At 52.1% G+C, this 19820-nt stretch overlaps 1 long non-coding RNA gene across 2 annotated transcripts; it reads left to right on the forward strand.

The window, feature by feature from the left end:
• Window positions 1–300: 300 nt before the first annotated feature.
• Window positions 301–19488, forward strand: LOC131402895 (uncharacterized). Of its 2 annotated transcripts, XR_009219055.1 has the most exons (4): window positions 301–369; window positions 16264–16413; window positions 18660–18750; window positions 19425–19488. It is a non-coding gene; the product is annotated as an uncharacterized LOC131402895 (long non-coding RNA). The 2 variants fall into 2 exon arrangements; XR_009219054.1 differs by lacking the exon at window positions 19425–19488 and having other exon boundaries at window positions 18660–18942.
• The last annotated feature ends 332 nt before the right edge of the window (window positions 19489–19820 follow it).

Raw genomic sequence — 19820 nt, forward strand, 5'->3', positions numbered from 1 at the left:
GAGAACAGGATCAGTTAGAGGAACCAGAGGTCAGAGTGTGAGACAGCAGCTGGAGAAGGGGCCAGAGCAGTCAGTAACAGCACAGCAGCCAGGTCAAGTCCCTGTGCACCAGGTCTGGGAGTCAGGACCTTCTCCTAATTGCAGTCAGTGGGGGAGCCCCACTTCTGGTTGGATCCCTGGGGGACAAGAAGGCAGTGTCTTACCACGTCTGTCTGTCCACAGCTCCCAGACCCTGGCCAGGGAGCACGAAGCACTGATGCAGAAGTACCTGCACCTGCTGCACATCGTGGAGCCGAGAAGACAGTGGCCAAGCAGCTACGGCAGCAGATCGAGGATGGGGAGATCAATATCAAGCGGCTGAAGGCAGAGGTGACTGCTGGCTAGGGGTGCAGAGGAGGCTGGCCAAGAGGCCCAAGGCACAGGCCCAACACCTCACACTCCAGGCTCCTGCAGGATCGGGGGGCACATGATGGGCAGGGGGACCAGCTTCCAGTCACAGCTAGGCCAGCCTCCAAACTTAAAGTTAGTGATGCTGGCAGAGTGGGAAGGGCCTTAGTCAGATCTGAGTTCAGATCCTATCTCTGCCACTTGACAGTTGCAACCTGGAGTACGTCCCCCCATCATCTGTGCCTCCATTCCTTCATCTATAAAACAGCCTTTCTCTACTTGCCTGACAAGAGTGTGAGGATTGAGTGAGGTTATTTATGGGCGAGCTTTTAGTTACTCTGCTGATGACCACATTGACTAAGCATTCCCACATTATCAGCTGAAGTGTCCGAGGACACAGGGTCCTGGTAGGTCATCATAGTGTGGGCTCCTGGCTCAGTTCCAAGCAGTCGTTCCCTCTGCCTGTTGTAAGAGCTCCTACAGGGGCTCACCGGACATCAGTCTGGAGGCCACACTGTTGCTAGGTTAAGCCATCTAGAACTTCACTACTCAAAATGTGGCCCATGAAGCAAGAGCATGTTAGAAATGCAGAATCTCAGGCCCTGCCCAGACCTCCAGAATCAGAATCTGCACTTTCACAACGTCCCAGTTGATTGCCATTTACATTAAAGCTTGGGAGGCGCTGGCTCTCTGTCCCTTAGACGCCCCTCACCAGCTGTCTACCCCAGCGCCGAATGATCTGATTGCCCTCCCCCCTCATCTCACCATGCTCACCAGATGCTCAGAGCCATTTGGCCATGTCACACGAGGACCGTGGACGCTGAGCTGAGGACGGGAAAATGGAAACAGATTCTAACCAGGTTCAGCTGCATGATTTGTAGGGCCTGAGGCAAGGGAAAAATGCAAGGCCCTGGGTGGAGTCGGGGAAGTCGACCTCCCCTTCTCACAGCCCACCAACCCACCCATGGCAGACAGGCGACCCCCCAATATCAACCTCCAACCTCCTCTAACCTCTGTGCCATGATACACTTGGTACCTAGATGAGAGGTGGGCAAGATGCCCATGCTGAGTCACCCACCTAGTGCCCAGGTATTGTCTCCTCCCCCTGCTCTGAGACAGCATTGGGTGTGCACTGCACCCACCCTTTCTGCACCTACCCCGAGGCCCCTGCAGAGGGTGGAGGGTGACTCACGGTGGGATGTGAGTCTTCCTGGCTGACTCAACCCATTTACTCCCAGACAGAGGGTAGAGGAGGTCATGGGTTCTGGGGTGCCAGCATGTGGGAAGCAAGCAGCTGAGAAACAATCCCAGGGAGGCAGCAGGAGGCAGGAACACATGAGGGCTGAGTCCCACTCCCCTGGGGCGTGCTCAATTGTTCCATCAGATGTTACTCCTGAAACACAAATTCAAAGAGAAATGGTTAAGAATTTCAAGGTGGCAACCGCAGAACTTGAAGCCCCAAGCATGGGGCCTTCTGAGCATAGGACCCCATCACATGCCCTTGAAGCCAGCTCTGCCTGGAATGTTCAAAGATCTGAAATTGCCAATTCCACCTTATGGTGCCGCTGCCAAGCTCTGAACTATGGTCACATTAGCTTGGAACTTGAGGTTGAACAAAAGTTTCAGATTCCACACACCTCTTCTACCCTGCACCAGGCTCTGTCAGACATGCTTCCTTAGTCAGTCCCCACAACCATCCTCATAGGATGGAAGGAGGAAGCAGGCTCAGAGAACTCAAGTCACCTGCCCAAGCTCACACAGCTGGGAGGTGGCAGAGGCAGGACTAGAACCCAGGTCTGCGTGTCTACTTGCCAGTCTTCCCACTCTACTTGTAGCCTCTTCCCACATGGCTCCTGGGATGGGGGCTTGTCCCGTGTCTAAACCATCTGGTTCATTCTGAGATCTAGCCTAGCCCTACACATATCCCTGAAACCAAGCTGAGTCCTTGCTAGGGACCAAGGAATAGGTCTAGGGACCAGTATCAAGTTAGTGGCTTCATGATCAAGGGTGTTATTCTCTCACTCACTTGTTCACTAACTGCCTAAGATCAGCTGACCACTGCCTAATCCTGTTCCCCAGGCTCCTCTTCCCTCATCACTCGGGGCTCCAGCCAGTGATCCCTGGTCATGAGCTGAGCACCTCTTGGCCTTTGCACATGCTGGGGCTTCTGTTTGGAGTGCCCCTGCCATCCCTATGCTTCCCTGCCTGGTGGAATCCTACCAAGCTCGAATGCCTCCTCCTGGGGACTCTCATCCCAGAATGTGCTCCATGCCCCCTGCTCCAACGGCTTTCCCACTCTAAGCATGCCACATCAAAGCCAGCTCCTTGGGTTTCTGTACCCCACCAGGCATGGTGGGACCTCCATGAAGGCAGAGTCATTTATCACTCTGTCCCTTCTGCCTCGCACATAGTAGGTACTCTGTAAGGGCTTGATGAATGAATGGACATCAGGTGCTGTGGTAGACAGTAAAGAGATGGAAGTTTCTGCCCTTAAGGTCTGATTGTGGTAGAGTGTGCTTGGTGACATATTAGAGCTTGCGGTGTGAATCCAGGTAGATAATGAGTCATTTTATGGCCAAAGAGGGTATGGGTTCATGTCGCATATGCCCTTGAAAGATTTTGGGGGTTGGTAGGCCAGAGAAGGGGTGGGTGCAGAGGGCAGGGCCCTCTCTGGTGCTGGGGAGCACAAAACTGGTCAGTTTTGACTGAAAGTGTGTGTGTGCGCGTGTGTGTGTGTCAGTGTGGCAGCAGAGGCCTGTTTGGTGGGAATTTGGAACAATGTTTCCAACTGAGTGCGTTACTCTCCAGGGCAAATAAATTTTTTAAAGAAGACTTTGAAAGATCAGCTTGGTAAAGCTTTCTGGCTGTAGTCTCTCTCTCCCTCCCTCCTTCCCTCCTTTTCTCTCTTTGTCTCTCTGTCTCTCTCTCTCACACACACACACAGACATATCCTGCAGGGCAGAGGGCACCTGTGTGCTCTGGAGGGGCTCCAGGATGGTGAAACAGAGCCCATTTCCCAGGAAGTAGGCCATCAGGTAGGCAGGAGGCGCTGACGAGCCAAGTAAGTGAGGAGTGATGCCCATGACAAAGACAGAGGGTCTTAGAACGTCAGAGCTGGGAGGGATCTGAGAACTCTGAGGTCCACAGAAGAGGAAGGGACTTATGCAATGTCACTCTAAGGTCACTTCCAGCGCTGGAATCCAGGCTTAACCTTGGGTCTCCTGGTGTAGATCCTTGGCCTGTGGCTGCCCCACAACTGATTCCTTCCTTGCTGGGGAGACGGGCCAGATAAAAGGTGCATGTTCGGGAACCACTGTGTCACCTGGATGGCTTCAAGCTCTCGTGGGCCACATTTCCTCTGATAGCCAGAAAAATTCCTCAGGCACCATCCCACATATTCCTGAGGATTTTCTAGGGTCTTCCATTTTCCTGGCCACATCTGGCTTCCAATTCTGCTCTCCTGGCTTCTTGTATCACTTCTCACAATGGCTGTCTTCACTCAGTCTTGACTGCTCCTTACCCCCGTGTGGTCACTCCATGTGTCCGTCAGGTGGAGCTAGATTCTACTGCAATTACAAACAGCCCCCAAGTCTCAGTGGCTTAAAACAACAAAGATTGCTTTCTCTCTCACACTGTGTTCAGTGTGGGTTCTGCTCCACAACATTCTCAGAGACAGGGACACAGGCTGACGGGGCTCCACCATCAGGAAATTCACTAGTCCCATGGCAGAGGAAGCAATGTGGCAAATGGTGCCTGACAGCTCTGCTCACATTTCATTGGACAAAGCGAGTCACATGACCACACCTGTCTTCAGGGTCCTGGGCAGTACAGTCCTGCCCTGTCCCAGGAGGAGAACCAGAGTATCCACGAAAGCCCTAATGACATCCAACTGGCTCCTCCTTCAGTTCCCAAGACCCCGACACTGGCAAGTATGGACCAGACTCTCTGAAAGGCTTAGATACAGTAGAGGGGGTTTCCAGTACTGAAACAGAAAATGGCTTACAGGTAAATAGAAGACATCCTTGCCCTCCTATCACTCAGCCTTTCCTGCTACAGGGATTTCTTGCTGACCTCCTCTCCTGACACTGGCCTCTCTCCACATACTTCCAAGTGCCATTTTGTTGGTGGTGGGGGTGTTCATAATCCCTTTATCTGCCAAGACCCTCGCCCCCGTCCAGTGATGTGCCAGAGCTGGCTCATACCAACTTGCAAGTTGGTTGTGAAATTTTCAAGAATCTTGCAAGCTTGTTATTCACCCTTTGGTAGCTTAAAATGGGCCAAGGTAAGAATGTTTACACCATGGAAATCGGCCAGTGCTACCAGTCAGAGTTTTTTTTTCAGAGAGCTGGTCGTTAATCCTTTACCAATATATCCTTGTCTACACCTTTTTTCAGGACCAGCTGAATACTTTGCTGGGCCCAGTGCAAAATGAAAATGCAGGGCTCTTAAGAATTTCAAGGCAGCAACAGCAGAGCCTTAAACCAGGCATTAGGCCCTTCTAAGCAGGCTGTGCACAGGTCACCCATCGAGGACACTGGCCCTGTCTCTACTCCTTCTATACTCTCCACCCCCAGAGCCCCCACCCGCAGCCATCTCTCCCTAGAGGTAACGGGAGATCACACCCAAACAAAAGTCTGCACAAAATTTATTAAGCAAAACTATCCAGCTCTGCTCAGTCTCTTCTCTCCCATCTAAACAGCCCTCTTGGGCCCCATCTTTGGTAATCAAAAAGCTCCAAGGACCATCTAAAACAACGGGAGCATCCTCCTCTAGGAAGAATCCTCTGCTTCTCTAGAATCCTCAGTTTGCCACCATTTCATTGTTTTAATAGCTATTTTTCTCCCATTTATGATTGGAAGTAAGTTGGGATGGCTTAGGCAGCCCTAAAGGGCAGGGTAGGGGTTTAGAGACGGTCGTGGTATTTTCCTGGCTTGGGAGCACTCAGAATCCTGCAAGGCTGACTCTGCAATAAACTGCAGAGATCTTAATGCATGGTTTAAGGTAAAACTGTAGCCGTGGAATCAGGGTTGCAAACCAACTTTGACATAGAGAGGGCCGCCTTGACCCCTTCCGAGGCAGCCCCTCTGCAGGGCCCACTCTATGCCTTGAGTCCTGTTTCCTATATTCCTCCTGCCATCCACACCCCTGCTGCCCTGCACTCAACACCCTGTCATACTCTGCATCTTTGTTCACACCATCCCCTCTGCTCTAATTCCTTCCATCCTATAGCACACCTATTGGGCACCTTTTTTTTTTTTTGTGAGGAAGATCAGCCCTGAGCTAACATCCATGCCAATCCTCCTCTTTTTGCTGAGGAAGACTGGCCCTGGGCTAACATCTGTGCCCATCTTCCTCCACTTTGTATGGGACGCCGCCACAGCATGGCCCGACAAGCAGTGCATCGGTGCAGACCCGGGATCCAAACCTGGGCCGCCAGCAGCAGGGGGTGTGCACTTAACTTCTACACCATGGGGCCAGCCCAGTTGGGCTCCTTTTTTGTCCTGCAAAACCTCTGGGTAGCGCTTGTGGCTTCCATGGTGAGACCCTCCCACTTCAGTAGGGGCACACCTCTGTTCTGGCCTCACCTTGTTGGAGTATAAGTTACCTCTGTGGGTATCTGACACCCTTCTTAGGCTGGAAGCTCCTCCAGGGAAGGGATCTGACATCCACCTCTGGCTGTGTCTCACCCGTACCCAGCATGGTGCCCACCACAGAGACTCCATCAGGACATGCTGACAGGATTGGCACAAAGGGAGACAGAGATGGGCATCTCTTAGGCTTGGAAGAGGCCAGAGGGAATGGAGAATGAAGGAGAGAGAACTGAGTTGTGTGGCAGCTGTTGGAAAAGCAAGAAGTACAGAGATCTTTAGCAAAACCTTGACTGCTAACAAACAAGAGAAAACCCTGGACTAATTCCCCCATCAATGACTGCACTGACTAAATGCATTCTGGATTAAAGACACTGTCTCCAGAGAGGGGACTGGGGTGTGGCAGGAGCCAATGAGCAGTGCTGCTAATGGGTGTGGCAAACGAGGATTTGCCTCTGATGGGCCAAGAAGGCCAGACTGTTGGATGGCAAGTGGGCAGGGCTCAGCTGAGATGCCAGGCATTGAGCCAGGTTGGGTAGCCAGAGCTGGACTCTAGCAGGCGTGTTGGGGTGTAAGCCCGAGTCCCAACTCTCCATCGCCATCGTTGACAAGGGTCAACTGAGCCGGCCTTGGACGTCAGCCAAGCCAACCCAGATCCAAAGCAAATGCATCCCCAGAAGGGACCTGCAGGGTAAGAGAAAGGCAGCCTCTGCGAGCCCAGCAGGGCTGGGGCTCTTGCCTCCATCCTGACACTGGTTCATAGCAGGGATGGTCTGTGGCCCAAGGCTTCCGCAGGCTCACAGCTCTCCAGAGCTTTGCCCACCTGGCCCGATCTTTAAATCCGACTCCCAGACTACTGGTGTTGCCTGTGCAAGGAGCAGAGCGCCTGACCTGACTGCGTCTGGTTTTTGCTCTGGTCCCTGGGGAGTAGATGTCCTGTAGATGTCTCTGAGAAGAGCGCCATCAGTTTTACATACAGACTACTTTTACCTACACACCCACACACACACACACACACACACACACACACACACCACCATCCTAAAGAGTAAAGGATACCACGTGCAAATCCCAGAACTGGCAAAGAGAGCAGACTGGCATGGGGGTGATGACATCAGGGAAGTGAGGGTGCTGACTGGGCATCCATGTGTCTCTGAGCTCTGCACGAGCCTGTGTGTGTAAGTCTCTTAGCTCTTTAGAGGTCAGATCCAAGAACAGCCATTATTTCATGTGCCAAGGTTCTCAGAGAATCGAAAAAATAGAAAAGCCTGCATCGGCCCTGAATATTTCTCCATTAGATATTTTCAGCCGCTCTTCAAGCACAGGCCGGGGTAGTTTTAGCAACCCGGAAGTGGAGAGCGGGTAACTGTCCCATTTTGCTTTTAAAGTGCTCCATTCGCTCAATTGTCAGAGCCCATTCATCCTGCAGTTCAGCAAGTGGCCTTGAGGGGACAAAGCCACATGCCCTGAAAAGGGAGCAGAGCTGGCTCTGTGGCACATTTGTGATTTCCTGAGCTACTATCTTTGGATGTGTGCCACTTAGCTCAGAGGTGTCTCTGCGCCCACTCAGCACTTTCCACCCCCTGCTCTTGTACTGAGCGAGTGAGACCCCAGGGTGGGGGTTTGCCCTCAAGGCACAAACTGCTGTGAGATGGCACAGCCCCCTGTGACAGCTCCCCTTGGAGGACAACACCAGGGGCCTCCAACAGCCAAAATGCTGGGTCATCACAGAGAGATGGAACCGAGAGCACACATGGAGAATGGGACCAGGGAGGGACATCTGATGTGGCAGAGAAAGACAGAGACCACTGCAGGGAGATGGGGACAGTCTCCTAGGCTGGGGCTACCCTGACTCCTGGAGGGGTTCACTCTTTCTCTCTCAGCCTGTTTTCCTGTCCACAAATGGAGTGCATGACAGAGTCCCTTTGGCTTCCCCTCTGTCATTCAGTTCAAACCCCAGACACATTGGGGAGGTTCCCAGGTCTCCAGGGTGGTAGGAGCTGGGAGTGATGAGCAGGGGCAGAGGAGGAACAGTTGGGAGGGGAGGGGGCTGCAGGAAGTAGCAGAAGTCTCTCTGGCATCCTTACAGCTCATCCTGGGAGAGGAGACTCGGGCTGTGTTCTGGAGCTGGCTGGCTGGGGAGTACGGGCGGGGAAGAGGGTGCTGGGAGGGGAGCCATGGCAAATGTGGCTGCCAGGGGTGCTCAGGGGCCCCTTACCCAGCCTGGTGCTAAACTGACAGTGAGAAGGCATGTTCCCCAGGGCTCTTTAGGTGGTGACAGAGCAGGTGCTTGGGAGAATCCAGGTGTTTTTGCTTTTCTAAGTTTCCCCCCAAAAGGGAGTGCTGGAGAACTAGCATTTACTGAGCACCTCCTCTGCACCAGGCCCTGTTTTGAGAGGTTCAGGGGATTCGATTGGAGATGTAAAAGAAACTTGCCACTCCAAACAAGTGGACTGAAGGTATATTTTATTATACAGAAGAGAGTAAAGGCGATAGTCCGCAAACAGATCTGAATAGGTCAAATAATAAGAGGGAAAAACACTAGCTCAATTGGAAAGGGAAACATGGACATCGACTGAAGGAAAATGACACAAATCAATCAGAAATTCAGACATGAGGTTGACTGAAAAGAGTACACATCAGATTGGTTACTCACAACATCCACACCCCACTGCTGGGAGAGTGCCTTCAATTGACATGGCTGGGTGGGAATCCAATCATCAAAGGTCCTGGGCCAGGTGTCCCCTTCACAGGTGAGACTCTCACCAGGCCTCAGTCTCCAGCGGTTTATATAGCGTCAGTAGTTTTCAGAGTAAACAGTTATAGAGTTTACAGAGCAAGCATTCAGTGTTCCCATGCACAAATGGTTATCAGTGGCATATGTGCACTGAGCCTCCTGGTTATTGTCCCAGCCTGGCAGTTGTGCACGTGCATTGTTTTCCCTGGTTATGGTCCCAGCCCAGCACAGATGGCCAGTCTGTCCCAGGCTACAATGCCCAAAGGACCTTGAGATGTTACAAATTGCAACTATCTCCGTGGGAGAAAGGCCAGTTCCCACCACACAGAAAGCAGCTTTATATTTCTTTGTGTGCTGGTGGCTGTAGGTCAATGGAACGGCCAAAGATGGCTGCACTCATGTCAAGACAGGCCCTCAAATTGTCCCATTACTTGCAGGAGTGACCTCATTTCACCTTCATATTTTACAGAAAAGAGGTTTTCTGATCTGAGGTTCAGACATGTTATGCATCTTGCTAGAGGTCACACAGCTGAGAAGCAGCTGCAGAAGCAGAAGCAGCATAGGGCAGATTTGAGCCTGCTCTGTGTGGGTCTCAAGCCCTAGCTCTTTTCACATCATCAGTGGCATTTCCTCTGAATTCTCCAGAGCCCTGAGTTCGTCTAAGATCCCTCAGGGTCACCTCAGCAGGTGGGCACTGAGGGTGCCAGGAAGGCTGGCAGTGAGAGCAGCTCCTGTCCTCTGCCAGCTTCTGGGACGTGTGACCATGTTTAGAAAAACTTGTGTTTGGTTTAGTGCTCTGCTGTCACCATCTTGAAATTTTGTCATTTTTAAAAAAGGGATCCTGCTTATTTGCTCTGCACTGGACCCCACAAGTTACATAGTGTATCCCGCTGATGGGGTTTTCACATAAGGTGTCACATGAGAAAGACATTTGCTGCTAGAGTCCCACGGGTGGTAGCAACCCCTGCCCTCTCTCTGGGCCCCTCAGCTCTGCTGGATTTGGGGGCGGGGGACCCTTGGAGGGGCAGGAACTCCATGGCCGGAGCTTACCTTGTGCCTCCTCTGTCAGTGAGGCCATCGTGTGTTTGCACCAGATCTTTACCAAGGCCTGAAGGCCTGCATCTCCAGCTGGCCCACTGGGGCCTGGGTGAGCAGGAAGCCCTGGCAGAGGTCCCCAGCCCCACCTGCACCCAAATCCACCTGAGAAGCCCCTCTCCAGGGCCCACTCCTCCAGGCTGGCGGCACTTCCATCCTCCCGGGGTGTAACAGCGGCCCCTTAAAAACACACAGAATCCCTCAGAAGGAGCAGAAGAGGAAAGACAAGTTGGCAAGCTGTTTTTCTAGGATGAAGCAAGATATTTTTAGTTTCTTATCTACTTTTCCCCTTTCAAAAATTATATATATGAACCCATTTGAGAAAATTTGACAATCTAGAAAAGCAGAAAATGTTAAAAGCTATAACAGCCATAGTTCTGCTTCCCAAAGATAACCACTGTAAACACTTTGGTGTGTTTTCTTCAAAATTTTTTCTATGCACAGGTCTTGGGGTTTTTACCCCCGTTTTATTTACATAATGTCACAGGGGCCGGCCCGGTGGCGCAAGTGGTTAAGTGCATGCACTCTGCTGCGGTGGCCCGGGGTTCACTGGTTCGGATCACGGGTACGCACCGACTCACCACTTGTCAAGCCATGCTGTGGCGGCATCCCATATAAAGTGGAGGAAGATGGGCATGGATGTTACCCCAGGGCCAGTCTTCCTCAGCAAAAAAAAGAAAAAAAAAGAGGTGGATTGGCAGATGACAGCTCAGGGCTGATCTTCCTCACAAAAAAAAAATAATAATAATAATGTCACACATAAATATTGAATTTGAATCTTGATGTGTTTTTTTTTACTTAACATTATAGCACAAATGTTTTCTCATGCTGAAAGTATGCTTTTTGATGGCTGTATGATGCTCCAGTACCTGTGAGCATGCCCTCATCCATGCGGCCATCTCCAATCATTGGCTCTTAACGTTGTTGCAACTTCTTGCTACTAGAAACACTCATCTCTGCATCTGAAATTTCATATGAGAGAGCATCTCCTTGGGACAGGTTTCCAAAAGTAGAATGACAAACAAAAGGTAGAAGCACGGTAAAGGCTCCCACTCCGTCCACCCTGCGTCACTGCTCTCCGAGCGGGCTGTACCGCCATGACGGGCCCGAGGGCTGCACAGCAGGACCCCTGCATCGCGCCTCTCCCACACTGAGTGTGACATTTTGTTGTTCACTTCCCTAGGTCAGAGAGCCCCGCTTTTCCCCAAGGTCACAATGAGAAGAGGCCCTAGAAAGACGAGGTCTGCACTTCCTGTAGTTGCGTGGTTGAAGGTGCCGTCCCTTGGGTAGTGGAATGCCCTGCGTAAGCTCCCACTTAGAGTTCATCGCAAAGAAAGCACATTTTTCTTTTTTAATGGAGTTTATAAGCAGAGGTTTCAGTGGGCCCATCTCTGCCAATCAAATACTGAAGGGCAGGTTTGGGGAGATTGGCTGGTGTTTCAGGGGCTGGAAGGCAGAGTGTTGTGTATCCAGGAGATTGGGACAGAGCGGGCCAGCAGCAGACCCAAGTTGCTGAACCTGGGGAGGCATGGAAGGACAGGGACACATGGATAAAGGGACAGACAGCTGAAGGGACGTGACTCGCGAGGGCATGTCATGTGGGGGAAGCCCTGGAATGGGAGACTCAGGAGACCTGGTTCCAGGCCAGCTACTGACTCACCTTATGACCATGGATGTGTCACTTCTGTCACTGGTGGGGCACTCTGGGAGGGAGGCCTCTTGGGAGAGCCAGGGCCGAGGGGGATGTGGAGCTGCAATTCAGTTACCACAGAGGCCTCAGCTGAACCCCCAAAGCTCCGGAGCTGGGTGGCCCTTCGACCCTCAGGCGGCGAGGCACACCACAGCACCCACAACAGCCCTCTCTGACCTTCCAATACACAGGTGTCGGACTAGACAGGGCTCCATCTCTATAAAGATCTGTGACTCTGATGCAGTCCCGATGCCTGGGGCCACCTATCTGGCCCTGGATAGGGCAGTGGTGCCAGAGTCATCCACAAAGGCAAGGGTGTCTCTGGGTGGGAGCTCTGAACCTGGACCTGACCTCCATGGGTGGGGCTGGGTGACCAAGGGCTTGTGGGGCATCTCCCGAGCAGGCCCGTTGGCCATCCTGCTGCCGATGGTCAATTTCTCTCAGGAATTGGTCTCCAGCCACCAGTACAGCCTGCAGATCCTGGCCCACTGAAAGCAGAACAGTGACTTTGACAAGCTGCTGAAGCACTATGAGGCCAAACTGACTGCAAGGAGAGGGTGCTGGAGGACTTCCTCACTGACCCCATGTTCCAGCTGGCACCTAGCCCTGTCCTTGAGGGCGCATGCCTGGGGAGCCTACTGGGGACCATGTCAGTGAGGGCCCCAGCTGGGAGGAAGCCACACCTGGGGGCACCAGGGGGCCATGGCCAGGACAGCCCAGGCCCTAACAGGCCCCAGCTCTGGGCTGCCTGGAGAATGGGGTTAGAGCCAGACCCTGACCCAGCGGATGGCAGGCCTGTCCAGCTCCACAGAGCAGGCAGTGTGCAAAGGTGAGGGGGAGCTCCTGGTCCTGAGCCCACTTCCAGGCTCTTCCTCCTGCTAGCTTAGAGCCTCAAGCTCTGGGCTCTTGGCCCAGACAAGACCCTGGAAGAGGCTCCACGTTAGAGTCTGAGATCAAAAGTGCTGTGGGTGTCTAGCCTCAGCCCTGCTGGTGGGAGTGCTGGGAGCTGAGAGAACCATTCTCTGTCTCCTTTGTCTCTCTCTCCCTCGCTACGTTGCTGCTCTGTCTCTGACTTGCTTCATCACTGTCTCTCTCCTTGCCTCTGTCTCCCTGTCCCTCTGTCCTTCCCCATCCTTGCCTCTGTCCCTGACCCCTGCCTCTCCCTGCTGCAGATTCCCAGGCACATTCTGACACTACATGAGCTCCTGGCCCACTTTTCACGAGCACATCAAGCCAACAGCCTGGACGACGCCAGGGCTAAACTGGGGGGGCTGTCTGGGTGAGCCCGGCTCCCAGGTGCCCCCACCAGTGGACAGGCCAGGACTGAGGATGCTCCCCAGCGGAAGTTTGCTGAGCCTCAGATGGTAAAATCTCATGTTCAGGTTAGGATCCCAAGGGGTGGTGGTTGGGGGACCCCCAGCCTGCCCCACCTGGAAGCAGGGCCCCTGGAGCAATCTGAGGAGTTCACAGCTCAAGCCCAGGGGAAAGTTGGTGGGATGGTGTGGGTGGTGTGCTGTCCCTGACACAGATGGGGTTCTAGGAAGGGCCCTGGGCACTCACGTGGGCCCATCTGCCAGGACGGGGATCCGCCCAGTGACTCGCAGGCACTCTGCCAACTTCCCCTGTTCTCCAGTGTCAGTGTCACAACATGTGGTATAGGAGCCCCAGAGGGGAGCCTGGGTGACGAGCCTTCATGTGCCCAAGGCTGCAGTCAACAGCAGGCAGTGTCATGGGTGGACAAGCCAATGACTTGTCCAGTGTCAGAGGCCCCAGCCCTCTGGTCAAGGCCCCTCTGCTGCCCCTCTTTCTGTTCCCAAAGCCCAGGGGGATCCTTCCTCTGCCGGGGCAGAAGCAGAGGGACCAGGGAGGAAGGGCCTACAACAGCCCACGCAGCAGCTGACGGTGGCCTGCACCAGGTGGTGGCAGTGGAGGTGAGGAGGAGGTTCAGATTCGGGGTGTGTTTTGAAGATGGAACCAACAGGAGTTTCTGATGCATTAGATGTGAGGAGAGAGAAGATGGGAGTCAAGGATGATTCCAGAGTTTTTGGCTGAGCATGCAGAAGGTTGGAGTTGCTGCTAACCGAGATGGAAAAACTGGCAGGATGGGCAGGTGTGGAGGGGAAGTCTTTCTTGCTTCACTGGAGCTTGACTGGGGGCATGTTAAACTTGAGATGGACAACAGTGGTGGAGAGGACAAGATGGAGGAGGACGTTTGAGTCTGGAGTGTAAGGGAGTGAGCCATTCGGGAGCCATCAGCTCGGAGATGGTATTACAGTCACAAGACTGGTGAGATCACCAGGGGAGTGAGTTTAGGCAGGATCGAGATGTGTACCAAGAGCTGAGCCCTGGGGTCTCCACTTTGTGCAAGCCAAGAGATGATGAGCAACCTTGTAGTCAGTGATGGGCTGCCAGAAGCTGCAAAGGAGGGTGGGTCTGCAGAGTGTGGGGTCTAGTCCCCAGCCCTGCCAACCACTCAGTGCCCTAAATGGCTTCCTGAGTCCAGCAAAAGGCAACCAGTAGGGCCACGTCTCCCAGCTGGGCAGAGGGAGGACCAGGCTGGACCAGGGCAGGGCACAGTCCACGGAGTGGAGGTTCATTCAGGGAGCAGATGTAATCAGAGCGTGATTGCAGACTAACAAAAAGCATTGTGGGGTGGGGACCCCAGTCCTCTCGTGCCCCAAGGAGCCAAATCCTGTACACTTCCCCAAGGAGAAGACTTGGGGCTCCAACGAGGCTCCTTGTCCCTGCGGGATGCCCTATCCTGGTGTGGGCAGCGGTGAGGAAGGCACATGGGTGCCAAGACGTTTGTCCCAAGACCCTGATCCCCTTTCCCGAAGCCTCCTCGTCTTTTGTCCCACCTGATCACCTGCACCTGGCCTGAACACAGCCCTAGTGGCACAGAAGAGGGTTTTCCTGTCGCCCTGACAGCAGCCCATTCATCCTCCTCTCCCTCCCTTGGGGGACTGAGGAAAGCTCCCAGCCCAGCAGGAAGCCATCAGATAACAAACCCTCCCTGGCTCTGCTCAGAAACACTCCTCTCCTGGGGCTGACTCTCTCCTACCTCTGGCCATTGTCCCGCATTTTCTCCTGAACCTCATCTCTTGGGCTCACTGTAACCCAGGTCGTCAATTCCAGCTCCCCCGGCCGACTGTGGCCCTGGGCACTCCTCCGCAGCTGCGGTGACAGTGTGGCTCTCAGCACAAACCCCAGCCGGGGCTGGCAGCAGTCTTGAGCAGCTGCATCTGGCACTTGTCTAACAGTGAAACTCGTGTTGCTACTGTGGGATCGCCCCCTTGTTTGTAGCAAATACAGCCCTCCTCAGCAAAATCCCCACCCTCGTCAAAAGAAATGGTTCTGCTTACCTTTGCTAACCTGCAAAAATGAGTCCATATCCAGGGAACTAGCATATCCTTGAAAGGTGCCTCCCTGTACCCTGTCCCTTCCAGAAGAGGGCTAGGGCCTGGGCTGCTGAGAAGAGAATTGCTGGGATGGAGGGACTGAGATCCTAAGAAAGAGACCCCATCTCCATGCTTCAGTTTGATAACCAGAAAACAACGACAATAGTAGTTTTATAATAACACCTTTGCAACCAGTGATACTAGAAACAGTGATCACTGCCCTTTACTCAAGCACCTGCCATATGCTGGGCCTGAGGTCAGCACGTGAAATGCATTCTCTTCCATCCTCACTCCGACCTTCTACAGATGAGCAAACTGAGGGTCAGAAGGGCCCAGTCATTTGCTCATGACGTTGAGTTCGTTAATCACCGATCCAGCTCAACCAGTGTCATCTCTCATTGCTGGGAGAGTTAAGTTGGACAGTGTCTACTAGAGAACTTCGTAAGCCATGTATATTAACGAGCCCTCTTGGTGATCTGGTCGTGGTTGTAGAATTTGAGGCATCAGTAGACAAATAAGGGGTTTTGTACTTTTCTTGGAGTAGGTGGAGTACTCTTTCCAGACGCTCCTCCCGCCAAAATTACTAACTTCCTAAGACTCCTGAAAACCCATCAAGGATCTTAGCAAAGTTGGCAACTCAAACGCCTCTTTTCCCAGCAACGCTAGTTTTAAAAAGCAGTTAAATGGCGCCACCTTCTGGAGGAGGGGTGTTGCGGCAGTCAGAAGATGACAAATAAGAGTGTTGTCATTATTCTCAGATTGAGGGGCAAGGTGTGTCCTCCTCCCCCCAGACGTGCTGGAGCCTACTGGAGTCAGTCTTTCTGTGAGCCAGTGGGATTGCCAGGTGTTCCAAAACTAAGCCATTCCAGGGCCCGAACATTAAGGAAGCAAGTGTATAAAGTGCATTGGGGGAGGGATGGAGACAGTAAGTGCAAAGGCCCTGAGGCAGGATGGGTGGGTGGAGTTCTATGGATGGAGATAAGGCCAGTAGTGGTGTGGGGGGCAGAATAGTGAAGAAAGGTTCTTTCCTCTACTCCGATCCTCCTCCTAGTTTTTCCATCTCTGTTCCACGTGGTTTAGACTTTTAAATCAGACCTGTTTTCTAGCTATTAATCTCCATTTCCTTCACTCTGAAATAAGAACACCTTTCTCTTTGGGCTATCAGAAGGATGATGTGAGCTCATGCCCATAGAGTGCCCAGCACAGTGGGCATTCAATATGCATTCTCTCTCCCCCTTCGTGACCACAGGCTCCACCTGAGAATCCTGGGTGCTTGGCCTTCTTCTTATGTCTGGCCAGAGGCTCGGCATTCCCTTCTCCCTGAGAGACGGGGGCAGCCTGTCTCTGACTTATTTTCTGTCCCCACAGGATAATGCACAATGAAGTAAACGAGACAGAGAGCATCCAGGAAAACACAGCCATGGAGGGCATGATGGTCGAAGGCTGTGAGACCCTCCTGGACACCAGCCAGACTTTTGTGAGATGGGGCATGGCACCCTGCCTCCCCCCAACATCAAGGTAGTCCCCAGCAGTGGTGGCATTCGGGGACACCACCAGTTGGTTTGGCTCCCATGTGTCAAAACCTGCCAGCGTGATTGCGGAGTATTCCGGGGCTGCTGGAGGAATGTGACAGCTGTATGTAGATGTCCGTGTCTGCATACATGGATGCAGATATTACTGGTTTTCACAGTTCCCTTCTCTCCAGATGTACACATGATTCTTCCCAGATGCCCTTGATGTGTCTGTGGATGTCATAGTAAAGACTGACATGTCCTTTTGGGGAGAGAGGAGTGGAAGATGAAGACAGATACTAATTGGCCCCGTGAATCACAAGCATGTTCAGCATCCGAAGGGAAGTCGTGTGGGTCAGTCCCTCTGTCCCTTGCTCATCATCCTTGGCCCCTTGCAGGAGGCTGTGATCACAGCGGTTCTCACGGGTAGGAGGTTTCCTTCACCCTCAGCCTCCACTCTCCTTGGGAGCTGTGTTTGAGAGGCACAGCCCTGTGAGGGGGCAGCTAGAGGCTGTGACTGAGGGGACTGACTTCCAACTCGGAGACGTTAGAACTGCAAGACATTTGAGGGTCACCTCTTCAGATTCCACTTGCTGTGGGACCCTCAGCTTCTGCTTGCATGCCCCCCAGGTGACCTCCACCTCAGATGGGCCTCCTGAGTTCCTTCTATCCAGCCCTGGAACTCTCTGAGCAGATGAAAATCTCAAAGGCTGTGCAGCTGCCTTTGGCCCCTGCTGCCCTTAGCAAGGGTATTGTCGACTTGAAGTTTTGTCCTGAACCCCTGTGTGTGGCCCCCTGTGCCTTTCCCTAGGCCGACCCTGTGACCTGCTGAGCGCAGGGCCATCCTCCCTGTGTCCGGCCCCCTGTGCCCTTTCCCTACGCTAACCCTGTGACCTGCTGAGTGCAGGGCCATCCTCCCTGTGTCCTGGCTCCCCCTGAGCTGCATTGGGCCTAAGCTGGAAGTAACCAAAGAATGACTTCTCCTGGGGTGGGCAGTGTCACCACAGTCTAGGAATCTGCTCCATTGCCCTGAGCCTAAGCATTTCCTCCCCTCCTGATGGGCTGGGCTGGATGTGGAGAACAGACAAGGGGGCCCAGCAAGGTTCCAGGCAGTGATGGACGTGGGCAGGAGGCAGAGAGGTGGCCCAGAGCAGGCCTGGGGAGATGGAGCGTCAGGGAGGGTTTCCCGAGGAGGCATCACTGGAGTCGAGTCTTGAAGGGTAAGTAGGAGTGCACAGGGTGGATGGGGTGAAGGAAAAGCCTTCCAGGCCAAGGAGCAGCACTCAGGAGCCACAGGTATCTTGCCCTGGAGCTAGAGTGTGAGCAGTGAGGGGAGGCGATGGTAAGGAAGGAGAAGTGCTGGAGCAGCATGCTGGCGGGCCTTGAAGGCCTGAGTCCCGAGGACAGTGAGGAGCTGCTGAAGTAAGTAGGGAGAGGAGGCCTGGAGCATGTCTTAGGGGAGCAGGGACTGCAAATGGGTTCATCACAGTCCCCTGCTCTGCCTGGGAGTGGCTTCGGAGTGCACATTGTCGAGGACTGGGGGCTCTGCAGCCAAGCATGTCATGAACTGATGGGTGATGTCTGCTGCGGCTGTGTGTGGCAACAGGTGCTCTGTGTCTCTTGCTCATCCCTCTGGGCCAGAGCCAGCTCCACACTTGTTCAGCCTCCTGCTCACCACGACCCAGCCCTAAAGAGGTACAGCCTTTTAGATACAGGATACAACCTTCCTTAGAGAGGGACTACAAACAATACCCTAGTTGGCCTAAATTCAGCCACAAATTAAGAAAGCCTTCAGGTTCAACAATATACTTATCTTAATTTCAATCACAGAAACTAACTCCTAATCTAATGCTGCATTAATCTATTAATTCATAGAAGTAGTACTGTTACTATGAGGGACAAGAATTATTTCTCCTTGCATAATCTTATATCAGAACAGATAATCACCGAAAGTTGGCAATAAAATAAATTCAACCCAATAATCATTTATTACATTAATCGTTAAGCCAACACAGGTAAGCATTCAAGGAAAGATTTCAAAAAGTAAGAGAAACTCGGCAAACACAGCCCCCACCTGTTTACCAAAAGCATCTCCTCTGGCATTTCTGGTGTTACAGGCACTGCTTACCCAGTGACACGGTGTAAAGGCCGCAGTGACTGGACCCTGCAAAGGCAGCATCATCATTTGTTGTCTAAATGAGGGCTTGTATGAACGGCCACTCGAGGGTTTTACTCTCTCTTACTTTTAATCAGTGATATTGACCTTTCCCTGAAGAGGCGGGAATGAGAAAATAAGACGAGAAGACTCTATGGAGCTTCAATTAATTAAAAAAAAAAAACAAAGGTAAGCCAAATCAAGGGATAACAAAACTTAAATGGACTAACAATTTTGGTTGGGGTGACATCAGAGAAGAAAATAACCTCTGAGTCATTAAAATTTAGACCAGCTAATCAAAATATTTTATCACTTATTGATCCAAAATGTTGATCAACAGAACAAGTTACCCTCGGGATAACAGAACAATCCTATTCTAGAGTCCATATCCACAATAGGGCATATGACCGCGATGTTGCATCAGGAAATCCCAGTGGTGTAGCCACTATTAGTGGCTCATTCGTTGAACAATTCAAGCCCTACGTGATCTGAGTTCAGACCAGAGTAATCCAGTCGGTTTCTATCTATTCCATATTTCGCCCAGTACGAAAGTGCAAGAGAAACAAGGCGTACTTTAAAAAAGCACATTCAAACTAATAGATGATGTAATCTTAATCTAATATATATGTGTATATAGCCCTGCCTATGAACGGGGTTTGCTAGGGTGGTTGATTAATTGCATAAAACATAAACCTTTATAGCCTTTATGTGTATATAGCCCTGCCTATGAACGGGGTTTGTTAGGGTGGCTCATTAATTGCATAAAATGTAAACCTTTATAGCCAGAGGTTCAATATTTCTCCCTAACAACATGTTCATAATCAATCTTCTTTTATTAATTGTCCCCAATCTACTTTCCATAGCATTCCTTACACTAATTGAATGAAAAGTATTAGTTTATATATGACTCTGTAAAGGACCACATCAATGGCCCCATGATCTGTGGAGACACCAGTATTTACATCAGTGTCACAAGGCCATCAGCTGGAGTTCACATTGGAAAATGTACCCAGGAAGACACCCTACAAAGGACCCACTAGCACACAACAGAACAAGTAATGTGGACTTTTGTCAATGAGCATGTGAAAATGTACCCGGGAAGACACCCTACAAGGGACCCACTAGCACACAACTGAACGAGTGATGTGGACTTTTGTTGATGACCATGTGAAAATGTACCTAGGAAGTCACCCTACAAAGGACCCACTAGCACACAACTGAACAAGTCATGTGGACTTTTGTCGATGACCTAGTATTTA

The sequence above is a fragment of the Diceros bicornis genome, unplaced genomic scaffold (assembly GCF_020826845.1).
Source record: "Diceros bicornis minor isolate mBicDic1 unplaced genomic scaffold, mDicBic1.mat.cur scaffold_326_ctg1, whole genome shotgun sequence".
Classification (NCBI taxonomy): Eukaryota; Metazoa; Chordata; class Mammalia; order Perissodactyla; family Rhinocerotidae; genus Diceros; species Diceros bicornis.